Source organism: Catharus ustulatus, chromosome 2 (assembly GCF_009819885.2).
Source record: "Catharus ustulatus isolate bCatUst1 chromosome 2, bCatUst1.pri.v2, whole genome shotgun sequence".
Classification (NCBI taxonomy): Eukaryota; Metazoa; Chordata; class Aves; order Passeriformes; family Turdidae; genus Catharus; species Catharus ustulatus.
The window spans coordinates 75534140-75556463 of record NC_046222.1 but is presented as its reverse complement, the minus strand read 5'-3'; positions in this window follow the sequence as shown (position 1 = coordinate 75556463).

Sequence of the window (22324 nt, the reverse complement as noted above, 5' to 3'; positions counted from 1 at the left end):
ACAGTTTTCCAGAGCTGTCTGCAGGAAACCTTTGAAGGCTGCTTTGAAGGAACTGAGATATGAACAGAAGGCAAGTGGGCAGAGGCAGAGAGAGCACAGGTATTTTCATTCAGGGCAACAGTGTAAGCATTCTTCAGAATAGGGAGGTACTGAAAGGACTGGAGTAGCAGTGACAAGGACTCTGCAAATAAGGAGAATCCCACCCTTTACCCTGGGAGATTATGAAAACATGAAAATGCTTAGGAGGACTGATGTGAAGAAAATGATAATTGGTAAAAAGCAGTCCCTGTAACAGCACTTTGTAATTTGAAGAGCCCAGGGCTTCCCAATGGTGAAAAGATAACTGTTGAACTCAGGGCTGAGATTAATAAAGGGGAAGTGAAAATCAGATGTGAGGATGGAAAGGTTTGAAGGACAGAGAATTTTGATGAGATGAGGAAGAGATATGGGTTAATAAAAGACCAGGAAGACGTAGTAAGTCAGAGAGTCTGAGAAGTTAAAAGAACAAGGAAGTGGCGAAGATTGATTCTCTAATCAATGCTAGTGATTCTAAATACACTTTTTGGCTTAGGAAAGAAATTATTTGTAGACTGTAATTTATCTCCTGCTGATGTTGTTTCATTTGCCTGCACTTAGCTCATAGACACCTATTGATACTTGAGACATGTTGATCTGAAATATCCAGCATGTCTCAAGTGGTGGCATGAAAGAACAGGTGCACAGAAGCTTTTTTGGAGTGCCAGCTATGGATCATATGGAAAGCTACTGGATACCTCGCAAAGAGAATATGCATGGTGGTTAAACCAGGTTGACATGCTTACTTTTGGGAAGCGTGACCCCATGACACCAGGAGAAGATATGTTCATGTTGTTAGATGCTTAGAAACCTCAAATATACTGCAGTACATGGTTTTGGCCACAGTTAATAAATCAGGTTCAGGATAACAGCTCAGATTTTATATAATAATTATCCCCAAAGCCAAGTAACAGAAAACTTTCTCCTGTATCATGCTGCAAGGAGATACCTTGCAACTGTTGTTTTTATCTAGAGACATGGAAGACATGAAATTACTGTATTGTTTTCGGTCCTTGGTTACAAGGGTAGCTTTCTACAACCAGGGTAAAGTTCAGTTTATTAGAAAAGTTAACACTGTCATTTGTACTACATATTTTTCTTTCTTCTAATTTTAGGAGCCAGCTTCTCGATAATGAAAAATGTTTTAACTCTCAGAATAAAGGGTCTGGCCCTCATTCAAAACTTCCATTTGTTTCATCTAACTACTTAAACACTTGGTTAGCTTTCAACAAGTGTCTGAATCCTCAACTGCCAATAAAAGATAACCCTAAAAGTAAGTGAATAATTCACTAAAATGGAGTAAAGAAGTTCTTTCTAATTCCCACTAAAAGGGAAGTAAAATTCCCAAATTAATTTTAAATTTAATCCCCCTTAACAGAATATCTGCATACCTTCAGGAACAGAAATATAAAGACATTTTAATATGATTAATTCTACTTCATTCCCTCAGATATCTTGCTTGTGGAAAATGCATGACATATGGCTCGAAATGTAATTCTCCTCCCAACTCTTTATTGATAATCATTGTCTACAGTTATATGTTCACAATCAGATGGTTATACACACGGAGCTGGAATGTTTTCTTCATCTTCGCTAATGCACAAATAATAGATTTTGGGGTTTGATACAGAAGATGCTAACCCATCCATTCCAAAGTATGTGAAAAAGGACAACAGAACATGTAGCAAAATATCCTCAAAACTAAAGTTAAACCTTAAAACACTTCAAGTGCTAAATTAGCAGTTTCAGTAAATTCTTCTTAACCCACCAACCGAATATGAGTTCCTGCAAAGCAAAGGGAGTATGTTCACTCTATATAAAACCTGTCTTCTAAGTATCTTGGTGTACCTTAGTGGCCCTGGTGTGTGTATCACATACATACTGCTGTATAGGTGAGGGAGGGAGCATAGAGAAAACTTAGAGGGTGTGCAGCACACAGACATAACATAGAGCATGGAAAACCAGACCACAATAGTATTGCTTGCACCATCTCACAGGTTGTTTGCTCCAGAATGAGGTATCTTTAGGATTCTGTATTTTTTGAACCTTGAACTTGTGTTTTGCTACCTAATGACTTACTCAGGGTCCTCCAAAAATGGGTGGAAGAACAAACTGACAATTAAACATAATGGATGACTGTGGCACTACTCCTATTACTTAAGCACCATAAATCCAGCTAAAGGAATCTGAATGATATCTCATCCATCTGTTTCTTTTTTTTTTTTTATCCCACAGAGATAAGTCTAAGTCTATACCATATTAACACTTTAAAAAGCCAATTGAAAAAGAGAGGCCTACTTTGGGAGCAAACAGTTTCATCTCAGACATAACTTTTCTTCAGGAACAGCCTCTCCCACTCATCCATATATGAAATAAGGACATTCTACAAATTTAGAATAATTTTAAAACTTATGTGCCTTACTTTAAATTAAAGGATGATTTCTACACATATAGATCGATGTAAACTTGTGTATGATATATATAAGATATACTGAACATTAAGTCTCTAATTAGTTTTTTTATATACAAATATGTTTTATCCAATAAAATCTCCTGAGGTCAAAATGCACAGTCCAGACCATGTTTATAAGTTATTGTTAATATTTGAAGCTTGCTTCTGAATTTTCCAACCAAGCTTGTAGCTTCCTTTAAAGATGTGGAAATTGCAGGTTTTAAGCTTAAGTGGGAGAGTAAGTGCAAGCAGAAGTCTGGCGTGTGCTTTAATGCCCATATTCCCATATGCTTCAGAAAGCAGAACATATTCTTGGACTATATGGTAATGCAGAAAAAAGAATGTGTCTGAGTGTCTCAAAAGGTATTTCAATGATTAAGCAGTCCTGAGAATCCTAAATGTTGCAAAACTGAATAAAAGTATAAAAAGTGATATAAATATTGGATGAATATTGGGATAAAAAAAAATCAGTTCATTCTTTGGAAAGTAATTTTCTAATGGAAATTTTTTAAAAAAATAAAGACAGAGTCTTTAATTAAAGGAAATTAGAATCACCTAATTGTATTTTTTATACTCTGCAGCTGTTTTTCCTTTTTTATTATTCTAACTAGAAAATTAAGAGAGTATTCCTCCACACCAACTTATGCATAAAGAAGTTAGAGATTCATAACATAACTAGCTGGTTTAAGCTCTATTTATAGTCAAACAGAAATTAAGATTCTAAAATAGACCATTAAGATAACGGCAATATTTTTTGCAGGTGCATATGTCTCTGCACTGACTATAAAGAGACCCAAAAATAGCTACTTCTAATTTAAATATTTAGCTATTTTTGAAATTTTTGTTCAATCTTCTGATCTAGGTAATCAGAAGGAAATACAGAAAGAAAAAAAGAGTGGGATTAGACAAGGATAATGGGGAGGGAAAATCTTTGTGGAGGCAAACAGAGCAGGAAGTAGAAAGTCCTGATATAGAGGGAAAAGAGGTTGTTACAAGGACATGACAAAAGAAATACTAGTTTCCTATTTTATTTGCCTTTTTTGTGTGTATTACACCCTGTCATATCTCTCATACTGACATTTTTTCTGGTATTTATATGGAAAGGTGACAAGAAGGTGAAACACTTCATAGTTTTCTTTAAGACTCAAAGCTCAAAAATGTTCATATCTGTCAGAAAGTGTCAAACTCATCAAGTTCACCATTCTGGGGAAAATATCTGAAACATGCTTTCACAAAAACCTCAATTGCACATGGATTTTTATTCTTTTTTTTAGACATTTTTAAAATTTAGCTGCACTGTAGCTGTGTGGATTTCTCCTCCCATGGGAAAATACAACCCCATTAATAGGTTTGTCTTTGCTTAAGCATCAGGGTGTACTTGGATAATGCAGAATGGGGAGACCCAGTGTGTGGTTCAAGGAGTTTAAACCTTGGGGGGAATATAATCTGAGTTGTAAATTGTATGTTTCAGGAAGTAAAGTAGCAGGAAAATATGAACTGGCAAAAACTGAATTTTGAGAGAAGCAAGGATAGTGCAACAATGACCTGAGCCTGGACTGTGTCAGTTCCCAATGATTGATTGTGCTGTTTCTCCTGCCTTGAGTATCCATGCTGGTAAGATGAAGCCCAACTCATGAATCTGGAAGGGCAGAGGGAAATATTATCTATTTGTGAAGGGATGGGGTATAGCAGCTAATGAAAATGTATAAATTTGTACATTGGGTATTAAAATGGCTTAAAGATACAGTTTAAGTTGCATGAATTAGTACAAAGGGATTTCAGTAATGAGAAAGAAATACAGTGGAATAGCTAGAAGATAGAAAAATTGTGTAGAATCTGAGTTTATACTCAGATTTCCAACAAATGGGGGGAATAAGGACTAGATTGTAGCAGGAAAGGTATTGATAGCACCCCAGTGCTTTGGGTACTGCTGAGCGGGGCTGGCACAGCATCAGAGCTGGCTCTCAACATTACCCCCATCTCCCCCATCAAGGGCTGGGCAAGATCCTGGGAGGGGACACAACCAGGCCAGTTGAACCAAATAACCAAAGGGATTTCCCATCCCATATGATGTCAGCTCAGATATAAAAGCTAAGCAAACAAGGAGAGGGTGGAACTTTGTTATTTACAATGTTTGCCCTCCTGAGTAACTGCTATACATGCTGAAGCCCTGCTTCCAGGGAGTGGATGAACATCTCTTGCCTGAAGGGAAACAGAGAACAAACCTATTTTTTTCCTTTTCTTTGCTTGTGTATGCACAAATCTGCACTTCTACTTTAGTAAGCTGTCTATCTCAACCTACGAGTGGTTTTCTATCTCATTTTCTCTCCCCTGTCCATCTGGGAAGGGAAGTGATAGAGCAGCTTGGTGGGTAACTGATGTTCAGACAAGATCAATCCAACAAGCTTAAATATACCTAAATTTTGATGATCTGTCAGTCAGTAGTAGTAATGTCTACTTCAAGAGATTTGAGATTCTATATTTTGGCAAGGAAGGAAAAACTACTTTATTTCACAATCAGAAAAGTTTTAAGTTAAGGAACTAAAAATAAGGGAAAAAATTTACATTAGGCAAGTATAGAAAAATTAATCTTGAAAAATCTACAGTTTCCAGCTGCAGAGACTCAATCTTTGAATCTCAATCTCTTTCTATTATTTCACATAAATGATATAAACACCTGGTATTATGAGAGACAAATTAAGCTAATTCTGTGGAATCACAAAGAAATTTTCTGCCCCAAAATACAGTAATTTCACTACTATAAGGTGCACCCTTTTGACTAAAATTTTCCCCCGAACCCAGAAGTGCACCTTATAGTCCGGTGCGCCTTATCTGATGTACAAAGTTCGGAAATTTGCGAACCCGGAAGTGCTATCTGCGAGCTGAGCTGGGACCCACGGGAGCTGCGGCCGTGCGGCGGGAGTCAGGAACTGCGGGAGCCACAGCCGCCGGGCGGGGGAAACTGGGAACCAGTGCAACTGCAGGTCGGAGAGAAGCGGGGGGAAGTGGTGCACCTGTGGGGAAGTGCCAAGAAGCGCTGCAGGAAAGTGCCAAGAAGTGGCGAAAAAGCACCCTGGGAAAGCGCCGAGAAGCAGTGGAAAAGCACAGCGGAAAAGCAGCGAAAAAGCGGCAAAAAAGTGCCGCGGAAAAGTGCCAAAAAGTGGCAAAAAATCACTGCGGGAAAGCTCTGAGAAGCGGCGCCGCCGCCGGCCGAGGGGAAGCTGGGATGCAGCGCGGCTGCGCGGTGAGAGTCGGGAGCCATGGGCCGCGCCAGCCGGCACTGGAGGCGGGCGGGAGTGGTGGGGCCCGCTGCATAGGGAAGGCGCCTGGGGCTGCGTTTAAAGGCTACACCGATCTTTGAAAAATGTTTGCAAATTGAGCACCTTCCAGTAATTCGTTACTTTGTTACGCACCGCACAGCTCCTCGCTGCAAAAAAATAGTGCACCTTATAGTCCGGTGCACCTTAATATGATCTACAAAGTTGGTAAAGTTGCTGACTACGTGGGGGTGCGCCTTATAGACTGGTGCACCTTATGGTCGTGAAATTACTGTAACTATAATTCTACTTTAGGCAATATGCATGAACTATCTATACCAATGAAGTCAAATGGGAAAATTATATAGTCAATCTTCCTTCTGTAAAAAGGGACTTAATTCTGGTAAACAATAGAGACTCAAAAGAACAGTTTCAAGCTCTTCTCTCCTTTTTCTCCTTTTTCCTTCACCAGGCACTGATTTAGCATCAGTGAAAGTATCATTGAAATAATGAGTGAAATTATCACTGATTGAAACAATCCTTTTGAAGACTGCAAGGACCATATTTTATCAAAATCAGAGAATTATTATCCAGCCCTCATTATTTATCAACACTTTCACCTCTGCTAGTTCAATTTTCCTTCTGACTTGAGTCATTCTCTCCGCTGTCTAAGAGTTTATCTTTGTATGCTTACCTTGGTATAGCAAAGATGTTTAATCTTGGTTTAGACTGACGTGAAAAATAAGTCAGAAAATGCTTCACTAAAGGCCTTCCCCATCACCCCGTAGTTCATTTTTTTGTAAGTGCATATAAGTTCAGGCCTTCTTTCTGGTTCTTTGATTTAGCTAAGCTGCACACATGCTTTGGCTTGTTTCTATGTCTTTCACAGTTTAAAAGCTTTCTCCAGAAAACCTCCTCTTTGACCACAGAGATGATAGAAAGCAGACATCATTCCACAACCCATGCCTTATCCACTGGATTTTTAAAAAAATGCATGTTTTTCCAATTTCTAGAAAACTCATCAAAAGTTAGACCATTTTCTTGGTAAGCTGTCAGGTATAATAACGTAAATTATATTATGAGTTGTTCGCAAAGTTTCTTTGTTATCATCTTTAAATGTGTAGGAAATAATTTTAAACAGCAGGTTCTGTAGGTGACAAAATGTTGTATGTGTTGCTATCTGCAAACCATAAAAAATACAGAAATTTGCAGCTATAACTGAGTGAATAGCTCAAAAATAGAAATCTAATGTCAATTCATTAGCTTAATATGGCACTTGTAAACTCAGATGTCCTGTGGTAATCAGACTTGATTTTTCACTATAATTCCTGAAAGAATTGCCTCCCATGTGTCCAGTGTAACGTCTGCCACTCCCAGGTGGATGCTCAGATTATTGAGGACAACTCAAATACCCCTTTATGCTTGCAATTAGGAAATTGTATCTTGTTCAAGATTTCTGATTTCCCATTGTAGCCCATTCTGTAACTCTGCTAAATTGTTCACAAGGTGGCTGGTGCCTCATGAGAGATCTTAGATTTATCCCATCATTTGTAAATAGGACACAAGTTTGCCATTGACCATATTTCATCTGCCTTGGTTTTATAAAGGCATCTCAAATGGTTGAAAATGCTTCTGTCTGAGCAGTTCCCTCGCCACATCTATTGGAATTTTCAATCCTAAATTAGGATGCAGTGTATTGCATTCAAATGCCTAAATTAAAGTGTTTGCAACCTGGATGTGAACACTATCCCTAATGTAACATGAAATTTATCTTACTTTCATGTCCACCTAGAATTTCAGGAATGGGATTTATTGTTGTGTAAGTCTCTCCTAATCTTTCTTTCACTCATCTTCCCTTCTTTCCAAATCATGTGATACCAGTGGGAACAGAAAGTTAGTTCACATTAAAAAAAATTTATCCTCTCATGCCTGTATTTCTTTCCGTGTTAGCAGAAGAATATGTTTGCTTTATTATAGTTCCTTGATAAAGTCAGAGAAGAATTTTGGGCTTCACTGAATCTCCATATTTCCTCAGAGACAAATTATCATATATACACTAGAGGTTTGACAAATGAAGTTAAGTAAAGGATTTATAGCAACAAGGAAACTGCAACTGTGAGTAGGAAGAAACAACTGAGAGTTTATGTTAAAATATGGAATCAGTCCAGTATGCAAAGAGGAATAGCATGTTATTAGAACAGAAAAGCAGAGCACTTGACCCTGGCCTTATTTTGAAAAGTTAGTATACAGAAAAAGAGGGATAAACTGTTACCTGGTGATGGATAGAAATAGACAAGCAGATTCAGAAGTTTTATAATCATCAGAAAGATAGCACAAAATGTCAAGGTATCCTTCTGTTGAATTAATCTGAGATTATAAAAAAGCCTTTATCTGTCCAACAAAAGGTCCAACAGTAATTAAAGACCTATCAAGAAATCATAAAATTGATGACTTAACAATGTTTCTCTCATGAAAAACTGTAATACATGAAACATTTATAGATCAAGTCATCTACCACTGGATGTCTAAGATTTCCATGTTTAAAGCTATGAGATTTTACTGTAAAATGAACTTTAACCCTGAGAATGTGATTTCAAAATATTGGTAGGAGGAAAACATTATTTTAGTACTTGCTGAAGAGAGGTTCTTAGCACATCTATACTTTGTAGGCTTTGTAAACAAGAAAATGGTGAAAACTGGATCCCAAGATGTCATAGATATTTCTATATGTAAACTTTTTGAGGCGGTACAATGCTTATATATTTTTTAATTGAAAATAACATCATAAAACTGATAAGAAAAGCCATAAACAAATCAAAGTGAAACATCATAGTGTTGCATTTATTGATAATAAAATGCAGGAAGAACTGTAGAAGAAAATAATTTATTTCAAGCTTTAAAAATAACAATAACTGAATTTCCCACCTAACCCAGGAAAAAAATTCAGTTTTGAAGAATTGTAACCCAAAAGAACAAAAACTTCTGTGAAGCAAATACTTTTTCATTCAGAATAAAAAAATTGTAAGTATTTCAAGAACAGTTTGTTGGTTTTATCATTGCTATGCTTTACGGTTTTGATTTGGTTATAAAAATTTCACACTGTACCTCATTAACACACAAAATTGGTATCTGTGAACACAAGACATTTAATGTAATTTTTTTATCTGCCTATAATTCTAACTAATATTTTTCTCATTTTTAAAAAATTTCTATGATTATCTTAATATTTGCATGTAATTTTTAATATATGTAATAGGGATTTTTTTTACCAAAAAAATGAGTGAACTGCCTCTAAAAGCTTCAAGTTTCCTTATATTCAAAAGTGTCTTAAGTTCTTTACCAAATTCTTTGAGAGGCCAATTTCTATGAGATCTCTCCAGCATAATAAATAAATAATTACATAAATCAAACAATATTTTTACCTTATAAGGATGTAATAATACTTGCAAACTGAAAATTTGTTGACTTGTTCAAACTGATCTTTGTGCCTTCTCCATATGATGTGGAGAGAAAGTTGCATACACAGTGTGCGTCATTTCATTCTAGAATTGACTTGTATTACTCAAATTGTGTTGCCTTTTAACGACTTCACCACTGATAAAAAAATCTTATTTGCACAGTTAGTTTAGACTGACTAGACATCTACTTCTCATTGGTTAAGATGAGAGCAATCTCCCACTGCACTAAAGTGGCCGGAATTAATCATAGCTAACTAAAATACTGTAACAAGCAGCATAAATTTGAATCATGTTATCTAAATCAATTAAAATTAAATTTTCATATATTAATCCCTTTAAAAAGAAGTGTCAAAATTCTTAATAGGTACAATGGTCATGCAGGTACCCTTGAAGAGGTACAACTCTAAAATTTAAGTTCCAGTTTTTTCCTCAGACCTTCAAAAGCATCTCCCATACTGCACTGAGGATTTATCCAGCTGCAATCAGACCAAAGATACTGCATGGAACTCTGACCTCAACCTATGGTACCAATGTTTCTTACAAGTCCTGGGTATTTCATAGGTCCACCAAGATGAGTTAAGCTTGTTTAAGTTGGTTCCTGGGTGTCTAAGATTTAAGCACAAATTAGACACTTGAATAAGTTGCTCTGGATCTCTTCCTGCATCACAACCTCTCTCTGTAGTGTATGAATAAATGTCTTCCTGACACACAATAAAATTATTTCAAAATTTAAGAACCCGAAGTCTTGGATGATACTATTAACTCCTCACTAGTTTTCTGATAATATATCTCACAAGTCTTACCTCCCTTCTTTCCCCAAGAGTGTTTCTGTAGTGCTAGTACATATATTGAGATAAATATATAGGTTTTATATCCAAAACAGAGTATCTGGAGTGATATTTAGCTTTATAAGGCTGCCATACACTGTGGAATTACTCTAGTTTATTCCTATATTAGTCTTCTATGTCAGATTGACCTAAAACACCACTTATGGGCTAGGTTTATGACCTGTTTGCAACTACCACACTGGAATATACAGAGAAAAAGACAGACCTTCTTGGAAGATCATAGTGATGTTATGAGAGGCTATAGACAAAACTTAGATTATGGGAAATTGCAATTAGCTGTTAGGAAACTGAGGTGGCTAAACAGGAGAAGAGATTTGTTGCATCTGCTTGCTGCTTGGGGTGATAACAAGTAAAAAGGCAGGAAGGGCCTTTGCAGGGGTTTTCACAGAGATGTTTATTTCAGTCATGCGTGTGCATCACCCATGGTTCAGAGAACAAAGGCAAAAGACTTTGAGAGAGTCTAGGTTGAGTACATGGGATGAGCAGAGTGGGGAAGAGGCATCAGAGACAAATTACCAAGGGACATGGGGGTGTCAAAAGGGTGGGCTTAGGGCAAAGGGATAACAAGGATACAGGGTAGGAGTGACCAGGGACTGAGGGACAGGGAGAGGGGCACTGGGCTGACCCAGGAAACAGAACACAAGTTGCTTTGGCCAGATAAAACAGGATTGTTATCAAGAGAAGGCAGGGAAAAAGGCCTCTTATTTTCCCTAATTGGGAATGCCTTTCAAAGTTTCCACAGAGGTTTCCCAGACAGATTGTGAAATCTCCACACTTGGAAGTTTTCAAGACTAATCTGAACATAACCATGGGCAGCCTGACATGATTATACCTGGTTTGAGCATGTGTTGAAGTAGGTATCCTGTGGTATCCCTTTCTTTGTGAATTATGGTACTGAAGTTCTGTGGCTGTACTGTGTGTTGTGCTGAAGAGTACATGTAGTCAGCTCTCATTCTCATCCTTTATTTAAAAACTTATGCTTTGGTGTCTACGTGTTTTCTCAACTTTCTTAATCTTTTAATTGTGGTAAATAATCTTGTAGTGATAGTATTTAGCAAGTACAGAGAAGAAATCATTCAAGTAGTTTTATCCCTTTATGATTTTTTCATATCCTTCTGAAGCATGTAAAATGTATTGCCATTAACTTCAACCTTAATGAGATTGTGATCTTCTGTCCAGTAACCACTACATTTTTAATTACAGCAAAGAATTTATACTCTCTGTTCCTGTCTGGCTTTGCATAAAAGCCACATGAAAATTTTTCATTTTTAAATATAAACATGTCTTATTTTCACATAACAATACCTAATCACTAATATGATTAAATAGAGAAATGTTGCTTTTATCAGAGGCAACTTTTTGGTAAAAGGAGATTTTACCAAAATTTTAGTCTAAATGCTACTTGAAAAAGTAATTATTTTCAATCTTTAATGTACCCTTGGCCATTCTTCTTAGTTATTTCCTCAAGTTTTGGAAGAATATATTCTGCTATCTAATAGAGTCTGGCAGCATAGGTTTTAAGAAAAATCTTAATTAATATACTTATCATAAGCACTAAATTATTTCATGGGATATGTAACTAATCAATACAGTGATGACACCACCACACAGATATGTGGAACTGTTGGCTCTATAAATAAAGAGACAGGCAGGGATTTCAAACCATCTAGAACTATGTCCTTATTTAACACATATAATATTTTTATTCAGAAGATGGGAAGGTTTGTTTTTATTAATTACTTGTATTTTCCTTAATTAATTTTCAATTTGTGAACAAAGCTTTGAATGTTAAGGATGTTTGTGGTTGCTATAACACAATGTAAAACATTACCTATACTTCATACTTTCATGCTCAGCCACTGCTCACTTTCTGATCTTGTTTGGGTATCCTATTACACACTCCTGCTGAAAAATGTCCTCCTCTCTGACATTCAGATTTTCAGTCAGTCTTGTCCCGTCCCATATGGGAGCTTCCTACAGGCAAGATGTTCCTTCACACTCAAAACAAAACCTTCTCCATCACCTTTCCTGCCTGTCACTCCTAACAACATTTGGTCATTATACCACTCAATTTCCAGCAAGTCTAATTCATCCAACAACACTGCAGTTATGAAGCAACATGGGGTTTTCTGGTTTCTCCCACTTATTTCCAAGGCTGGGCACGTTTTCATATGTATGTTTTACAAAGGCATTTTTCCACTCTGTTTTGAGGTCACTTTTGTTTCTGTTGCCATGGATCTTTGGTTTTCCACGTGTGTCCACCATTTCCACATTTGACTGTGGTTTGTAATATCTACTCTTTTTCCTTCCTAGTTTAGAAATCTCTTCACCAAGATGGCAAGCTTGTTGGACCTTGCCTTTGGCCGCTTTTATCTTTCTTCAAGTTGCTGGGTGTTTTCCATTTTTCTTCATCATTCACTTCAGTGAACTAATAAAACAGTTTGAATAAAATAAATGGCTTATCTTTTTCTCTTTTATAGCTCTTCAGTCCTATTGTCATTTCATGCTTAAATCAGTCCCTTTAGAGAAACTGCTAGCACTTCTTAAATAACTTCATTGTTAAAGCATCTTTGCAGTGAAGAAATTGGTTATTCTCAGTAGGGTCAAGCTTTTTTTTTATTATATTTGCATTTGAATAGAGGCAGCATCCGTTTAAAAAACCATATACTGTGAAGTCTGCGTTACCTTTTTTAGGATTTCAACTATATGTTGAGATAGAAAGGCAAGAGAGAAACGAGAGTCTCAAATGCTGCTGGCAGCACAGCATGTCAGTTAGAAAATGGAAATGGCAACTTAATAGAGAGACACAGTCTTGTAACATCAGCCATGATTAATAAATTGTGTAGAGAGATTCTTTGACTTGTCCTGGAATTTTTTTTTTTTCATCATAAATCCACTTAAGTACTAAACAAAAAGTTATTCTACTCCTTTCTTTTCTATTGTGTGAGAGAAAAGTAATTAGAAGACTTAATTGGATCATCAAATGATATATGGGTAACCCATATGTCGATATTACAGTGGTGATCATTGTTCTCTGTTGGACCTTCAGAACCATCTCTAAGATTGTACAGGGAAGGATAAAATAAGATCAGTAATATCTTCCATAATACCTTTTCTCTTTTTTAAAAAAGCCAGTTTTAGTCTGAACGTAAACAATATCTATAAACGAATTGATATGTTTTAATCAATAGTAGATGAATTATTAGGGAAATTATACTTAAAGGTAAGTTACCACAAATATTTATTTCATCCCTGTTTAATTTAGAAATTGTTATGGTAGAGCCAGTGGTAGATATAGCTGTGGCAGAAAATCACATGTGAGCATTACACTGAGCAGGATTAAATGTTGACAGAAAGCAGATTTAATTTCCTCAGATGTCTTTGATGCTTGCATTGTAGTTGTGCAAACAGACTCTTGCACTCTCTGTTAAGTAACTCCACTGAAGTAAAGGTAACAAAAAAACCCCCCAAAACAATAAAAGAGGAAAGAAGCTTGAAATTTAGAGATTTCTAATAGTCTACATAGAAGAATAGAAATTAATTGAGGGTGGTCTATTAAAACAGGATATTCCATTATTACTAATTAAAAAGAGGTAATTAATAACATCTTACATAGTTTATATATTTTCCAGTTGGATAATTTTATCAGTTTAGACATTAAGGTATTCAAATTGAAGCTGTTTATAGGACAGATGGGAGAGAAAAAAAAAAAGGGGAGAGAGAAAAAGTAGATGGAAGAAGGCTGAAAGGATGGCCAAGCAGTCTGGACAAAATCATCAAAATAATTTGATGCTTTTTTCCATGTAGATCTCAAATAAGGAGAGCGGTAGGTATCATAATCTGACATAACAAAGCCAGCTTGAGAGAAAACTCATCCAAGGACTCAGAAATGCTGGTAGTGAGCATGAAAGTAGCCAGGACACGAGAGTCACACAGGACATGTCCTAAGACCATGTTTTTGTCCTTGGACTTCTGGAAAAATCATGATTGCTTTGCACTGTGATTACAGTCACGGTCAACACAGAGACATCCTTAGGAGAAGAATCAGCCAAAATGAGTTCCCTTGCCTTGGAAGCTGCCCACGAGAATGGATATGTGGGAACATGACCGTCCTGGCATAGCCACATGTCACAACAAATGATGCATTTGCTGTGTCCTGTGGGGAAAGGTGTTAAAACAACTGAGAACCTTGAACTGTCTCTGGTACTTCAGTGCCACAGCTGTCCCCATGGCATCAGGAGCCAGTCTGTGAACCACTGCTGCTAAAGGAACATTATTAAAAAGCTCTGTCTGCAGCTCAAGCACCAATGTTCATGTCAAAAACTGTACTAATCTGGAACAAAGACAATTCCAAAAGTGAAGATTCTTGAATTGCAAGGAGGTGAAATATCAATAATTAAATGCACCTATTATCAGTACTCCAAAGCTTTAGAGAAAATGAGATGGAAAAAATTTGTTTTTTTCATGAGAAAACAAAGCAGAATGTAGGAAATACAGGAAATAGCTTTACTTGCTCAACCAGATGGTTTCAAATAAAGGTTGGGAATAAATTGTTGCCTACAGGCAGCATCCTATTGTCTTAAATATTTTATGAATATGTGCTTGCTCATTAGCAAATAAATAAAGTAAAATAAATTTTGAAATTTTTGCTATTAATAGGTGCAAAATTGCCCTTCAAATCTATTTGCGGTAGATAAAAGTATGTCTGAAAGAACTATTTTCAGAGAACAGAACATTACATAATTAAAAAAAAAAATCTGTTTTAATCCAGTGAAAGACAAATATATGGGTTATAAATACACAGGACAAATATATTTACAAAAGATCACATATATTTTTAAAAATTACAGTTCTTGAATTAACGAAAATAAAGTTATAATTTCCATTTTCTTAGTCGAAACAGAACAAATTGCATAAAGTGGTTTTATTTGTCTCATAAATGTACAGAAAGGTTGGGTTATCCCCAAAAATATCTTCTAAGAGCTTAGAAAGTTAAAGGTAAGCACTTCTACTGTAAAAAAAGAAAAAAAAAAGTCAAAAGAAAAAGCAAGCAACCAACAACAACAACAAACCCATAGGACCAAACCAAATAAACAACACAACCCCCCAAACAAACAAAAAGCCCCCAACCAATCAATTAACCAACAAGAAACAGAAAAACCAAAGCAAAACAAACCCCTCCCCCCGCAAACTAACAAAAAATCCACCAAAAACTCATAGAAGTCCTGCTTTCAACATTCTCTTGATTCTCAAAAGAATGAAGGTAACTGAGAAAATGATAAAATTAAAAGTAGTTCTAAGTGAGTCATGCTTAACATATTTCAGGGAACCTACAAAGCTATCTGAAAAGACATAAATATTTTATCATACTTAATGAAGAAAAATATAGCAATTGTGTCCAGTATAATCATGCCAATAAAGCTGGATCTAATTATTACTGACCTACCTTGAACTCTTCTTGTTTCTGCAGCTGTTTAAAACCAAGGATGAATATGAAGAATGGGTATAGGTTCCAGCTATTAAGATGAACAGTGCTAGATGTACAAAGAACTTTTTGTATACCAGAAATAATGGGAATATCCATTGACCAAAAAAAATAAAGACCTTGGGATTTTAACCTGTAAGGTTACATATTCTTAATTACAAAATCAAAAGCTGGTTTAAATTGCTTTAATTACAGCAAGTTAAATCTTCCTCCTTTCTTTCATTTTACTGCCCTTTTTCTCTCTCTCTTTATAGATTCAGGCTGATTTCTGTTTTCTTGCTTAGAAAGCTTGTGCACATATGTGTGTGTGTGCACAGCATACCTCCAGGCCTCCTGTGTTAATCCTAAGAGCACTAATTATATGAAATTCTTATCTGGCTAACACACACTGAGAACATTTGTCTTTTGGATTAGCAGTGTTTTAATACTGATAAACAGAAACTCTTCTAAGAATCATTGACTTCCATATTTTAATAACATTTCACTTCATTGTTTCCAAGTTATGCTAGAAGAATCCTTTCTGAAGCAGGAAAAGAGTTCAGGAAACAGGCTGATATTCTCAGAGTTTTAAGGCTGTGGTGAAGGTGATCTGAAATTTGATTGGGGTTTTATGGTGATCTGTTTGTTTGGTTGGTTTTGTTTTTAATATATCAACATGCTATTATCAATTATTATGGGACAGCAAATTGTTTAGATCTAGATTCCCTCAATGAAGATTTTTGAACAAGTTTGTGAATGTGGATTTCATTACTACACACATTGGTATTCTATCATATTTCTCAGTACAGGGAAAAATCTAAGAGCTGACAAAGACAAAAACTCCAAGAACCACCAACATTATTCATTTATTTTCATCTCTTTCTTATTTACAGGTTTATTCTGTAGATGACATTAAACTTACAATCTTTTTCTGTCATCGTAAGTGTTCACATACTAACAAACCTTTTTAAATACCATATCTAAACTTCTTGATTCTGACTTTGCAGCATAAATAGGAAGGAAAGAAGATCTGCGAGAGCTATGAGAGTATTTTTCCTTGGAATATGGGGGAGGGGGAACGGAAAAGAACCCCAAATACTTCCTGTATTCCAAATTCATATTTAAGTACCTTGTCTAGTCTGAAAACGTGTCCTGACTCTAATTACTGGCAATTCAAAAGTCTTTTTTGAAATAGGTATTGCACAAGGTTAAGCTTCTGGAAAAAAAAAAAAAAAAAACCCTAAAAAAAGAAATGGATGTTAGCAAATATTGTACAGAGAAGCAGGTTGGGAAGAATATTTTTTGGTGTAAAAATGTTCATCAAAGCAACACCTGAAACATGAAGGCTGATGTCCTTTATTATAAATTTCCATTCAGTTTTCCCTTCAAATAAATTAGGGTGAAAGAACTCATCATATTTAAGTAATGTTTTCCATGCAGTACACGCATGTTGTTAGAGAAATAACATTTTTTTTTGTCTTCCCTTTTTTTTTTCTTTTAATATAAATATCTGTAGACTGAACCAAGGTGTTCTGTGCTCTTAATAACTTAATCACTAAATGAGTTCTATACTTCAAGGAGCAAACATTGCTTTGTTTTGGGATGGTTTCTGTTTTGTTTTGCTCTTTTATTGTTTTTACTCAACTCTATTATACTCTATTATACTTGAGTCCGTTTAATCTCAGCGTTTGCATCTGGTTAAGCATAAGAATTCAAGTGGAACATAGTAATTCTCTCTCAGTGGTGGAGAAGTTTAATTAAAGCTAATTGAATCTATTTATATCAGAATCTGGTTTAGTCTTTAAAATGCAGTTTGTATTATTTTTATTCATTTAGAAACACAAATTGCTTCATTTCTGCAGCTGCACAGTTGTACTTTAGAGATACATAATGACTTTGAGATATTCTTACTTCAAAATATACTGCAGTTTCAGAGGCCATCACCAGGTTTTTAAAATATTCACATATTTTTAAAGGCAACTTGTCTTTTGCCTTTAATACCTTAAAAACACATCATGTTTTCCTATCTTGACTTACTAGTATTTGGTTGTTTTGTTTTGTTTTGTTTTTTTTCAATGAAAAAACTATCAATATTGTTCCAGGATCTAGACCCACAAATGAACATAATTCACAAAAGTGGTTTCAGTAAGTAGGATAAGTATAAAATGCTCAATATATATTACAATTTCCAACATACTATAAATTAGTGATTTTGTATTTTTATCCAGGTGTAGATCTATTGTACTTTGGGATCTTTTAAAAATTATTATTTGGTTATTATTTTTGTTACTTTATAATTTTGTGATCCTAAGTAAAGTCGAAGAACATGCGCCACAAGCCAAAAAAATCTTTTGGGTTTATATATAAAGCAACTAATGATGAGTTAAACTAAATCGAGTCTTCATTATTCTCTTCCTGATTTAAAATTGGTCTCAATTTCATCATGTGAGAATCCTAGTTAAAATTTCTTGTTAATAAAATACAGAGGAATGTTTAAGAACAACTGTAGCACAAACACCAGAAAATATAATCTCAGGATAAACAGTTTTCTGACTTTTCTAATTCAGTTAATACAATAATAGCAGTGGAGGAATTTCTATTAATTTTTATTTCTGTATTTAGAGTTGGAAGGATTTTTCTTCATTGCGAATTTTCCCTGAGTACAACATAATGTGCTCTTTAAAGTATCATGCTAAAATACATTAGCCTAAAACTTTTCTTGTAAAAGGAGCAATGCTGCAGACATAGGTGGAGAAGGTTTGAAGATTATTGTCAAGGCAAGACAAAATTTATGGGTAGAGGTCATATTCTGTATTCATCCAGAAAGGAAAGCTGTAAAAATTAAACACAGTTTTGGTCACAGAAAATTTTCATCAAAGGTGGAAGGGAGACATCTTGAAGATTTGATGTTTTATTGTTTGCTGTCTAATGGTCATTACATTTCTGAATGCATGCATGGCAGGAAGAACATGAAGAGGGCTTTATTTTGGTTTCTGGTATTGTTTTTGTCACTACACCCCTTCTGCTATCCTACAAGCTGGCATGAGAAGGTAAACATATGACATTTTTTGCTTAATTTTTATGTGGATCTATGAAAGGCTAAGACGATCTAAGGTATCCACGACTACAGAAGCAATTTCTCTTTCTAGCTTCTAGATCTGCATTTAAGAGTGAGAAATCAGAATGTCCTTAGCTTAGCATAGTGGCATTTAGTATGCTGGCACCTGACAAGAGCCATTCTGGATACTTCAAAGACCACTTCTCCCCTGGAAGTAATAGTGAGGATGGGGCAGGACAAGAAGGTGGGAGGAGACACAGCCAGGATAGCTGACCCCAAGTGACCAAAGGGATATCTCAGACCACATGCAGTTATTGTCAGGCATGGCTTCTGCAAAGTTAGGTGGAAGAAGGAGGTAAGGAGAGGATGCTTGGAATAATGGTGGTTTTTTTTCCAAATAACCATTTCACATGATGGAGCCCTGCTTTCCTGGGGATCTCTGAACACTTGCCTGTCCATGGGAAGTGATGAATGAATTCTTTGTTTGCCTTTCCTGTGTACACAGCTTTTGATTTAGCTATTAAAATTCATTGTCTCCACTGACAAATTTTTTCCACTCTCCCAATACTCTTCTCCATCTCACCAGGGAGGTAAGCCAGAGACAGGAGCTTAGTGGGGCTTAGTTAGAGGTGGAGCTCAAACCACACCAACTTCTGAGTAAGGACCAAGCAAGAGGTGAATTACAGGTGAACTACTGATTCACACGTAAAACAGAGAATGGATTTTGAAGAAGAATTATCCTCTGGGGGAAAACAACCTAACAAACAAAAAAACCCCAAAGAACAAGATTAACCTGCTGCTTTATCCAAAGCTCCTTCTAGTTTTTTATCTTTCTCTGACAGAAGCCAAGAGCAAGATGAGTATATAATATTTCCTGGAATATTTTCCCAGCTCTGTTATTTTATTTTACACAAATATTTTCTGAGACAGAATTGGTTTCCACATATTACAGCCCTGGATTCTTATTTAGTCTATTAAATTATCTGATCAGTTGCAAAACTTGGCAGAAAATTTCAGCAGACATAGAATTTTATATCTAAGACTTCTATAGTTTTCTAAAGTTTTGCTAGTTCTTATGGTGGTTAATTCTACACTCGGATCTTCATAGATACTATGGGAACTGGAGTATGTTTGTAAGATGGAATTTTGTGGTAATGTTTCTACTATGGAAGAAAAACCATAAAATTAAAAAATGCAAAAATCAGGAAAAGTTCTCTTTCCCTTCTCCTTCTCCTGTAATAAAATCCCAAAAGAGAAATAATCAGAGCTTCACTTCATTTTTCATTAAAATATTTTCCAATTGAGGAGATATTTTCAAAAATTTTAAAATAATTTTAGACATATGTGACTGCTATTTTTAGATTTTTTTCCTGGTATTTCTGCAGATGGTATTGTTACATCCCCTCACAGTTTATATTTGATATGCAATATATTATGTGGTTTTTACTTATTTTTATAATAGACCTTTTCTTTTTGTCATTCATTCTACCTCAGGTATTTCTGAGAAAAGGCAAGGTATTTAGTAAAGATTTGAGTGATATTTCTATGTATGATATATTTATTGAATTGAACAGTATTATATAGACCTCAGCCTTCTTCCCTAACTGTTTCTCCTTCATCTTTTCACATGTATTCTGGAACCTTCTTCCATATCTCCTTTTTATGTAAAGTGTATTATGCTGTGTTTTATATGCATCTCATGAGTAATATATCCATATTGTATAATAAAGAAAAGTTTTGAACTGGGCTTTAGGATATGGAAAAATACTAAGCTTTTTTTCCTCTCTCTTTAAAATTGTTCAGTCATTTACAGGATTGCTTCTGACTGCTTCTGAACACAAAGAATAATTTATCTCACTTCAGACCATCAAGCAATAAAATTTATTTAAGCAGAGAGGTAGGCAAAAAAGCAGTAAGAGATCCCTTTTTATCTATTAATGCATTTGTTTATATATGATGTTGAGACTGAACTGTTAGATATTTGAAATCAGGCAGGCTCTCCTTCCTTTGACTTTGGATGGGACAAAGCTGGAGACTTTCCATCAGGGACCCAACTGCATCCTCCTGTCCAGTGCTGGCAGGGTGCAAAATGCTGACCTTGCAACAAGCTGCAGGGAAGCAGCAGGGTAAGAAAGGGCTCAGAGAAGTGCAGCTGAGCTCTAGCTTGTGTGGAGTCTGATTTTAAGCTCAAGTACTTGCCCTGGGTAATTTTTGGTTATAAATTATGTTCAGATTGTGCTGAAAGACATTTGAAAAGTGAAAAAATTCCATTGGGATTTGATACAAGGAGTAAGTTTATTCTTAACAAAGGATTCCAGTACTTGGTTTTCCATTCACATTTCTAATTTAACTCAACTAGTCTTCTTATGCACAATCACAATCAGTATAGTTTAAATGCATCTGTAACTTGGTCTTTAATGTCTATTCCATGAAATAAATGAAGATCTCACCAAAACAATGTCAAACCCAAATTTAAGCAATGGCAAGCACTGGGTTACAGACATAAAGAAGTATTGGGTGTGAGATTGGGGCAACCATATTCCAGCTATATTTAAATTAGGGTGCAAGTTGTCAGTCTAGCCTTAGATTTTAGAAATAGGTATTTTTCATATATTTTTATTTATGAAGTGTATTAACATTATTTTGTACCATTTTAACAACTGCTTTTAAGAAAATTTCTCAAACACCAGATGAGAGATATTGGTAAATTTTTATTAAACAAATAAAAAGACAAAAGAACAAAAGGACAAAAGGACAAAAGAAAGGTGCAATTCTATAAAGTGGTTTATGTAAACAGTCTGCAAAATTATTGATTTCTTTGATTTTTCCAGTGTTTGTCTGCTGCATGTCATTAGGTAAATTTCTCTTATTAGGAAATTGCTTTCTAAAGAAAATCGAGAAACTTCAGGGGTTTTATGCAAACCAATTTTTAACAATGAGGACTGAGTTCACCTACTTGATGGACCAATTTATACAATTTTCTCCTTCCTTGACTTGAAAGTACATTAGAAAGCAATGTAGGAGGAAAAAAACAAAGTGTTGGCTTCACTTAGATGAAAAAGGGTTATGAAGGTTAGTATCAAAGGCACTATTTGAAATTCTACCTTACACTAAATTGATAATCTGTTATTGCAGTCTTTCAAGGCACCAAATTTGCACAAATCATTTCAGTACTCTGACAGACAAGCCTGCATTCCTAGTAAGACAGAATTGCAGCAGGCTGTTTCATAAAAATGAAAATTGCACCCAACACACTATTTTTATATTTCACTCTGCCTTAATTGTCATTTCTCCATTTGACTTTCTTCCCATAGAGAGACTGGGAAGCACTGAAGAGGCTGAAACTGACGACAAAGAAAATACTGAGAACAAAATACACTGTAACTGCAAAATTTCCACTGGATTTTTGATTCTTCTAATAAAAGAACAAAGTATCGTAGTGTTACAGAATTATTTGATTGCTGTCACAGAACTAATGTTCTTTTATTAGGAACTGATTCAGACTAAAGCAAAGCTTAATGCCATTGGAAGCAGAAAAAACCATGGAAACATAAAGAAACATCTTAAAAAGAGCAAAGGTTGCAGTTATGGTAGCGAGCTTTTCACTTTTCCCTATATTTCCAGCACATGCTTCTAAAACAAATAGAATTATTGATTTAAAATACTTATTTTCGTAAGTGATACTCCTAATAATTATCTTTCTTAAGCTCAT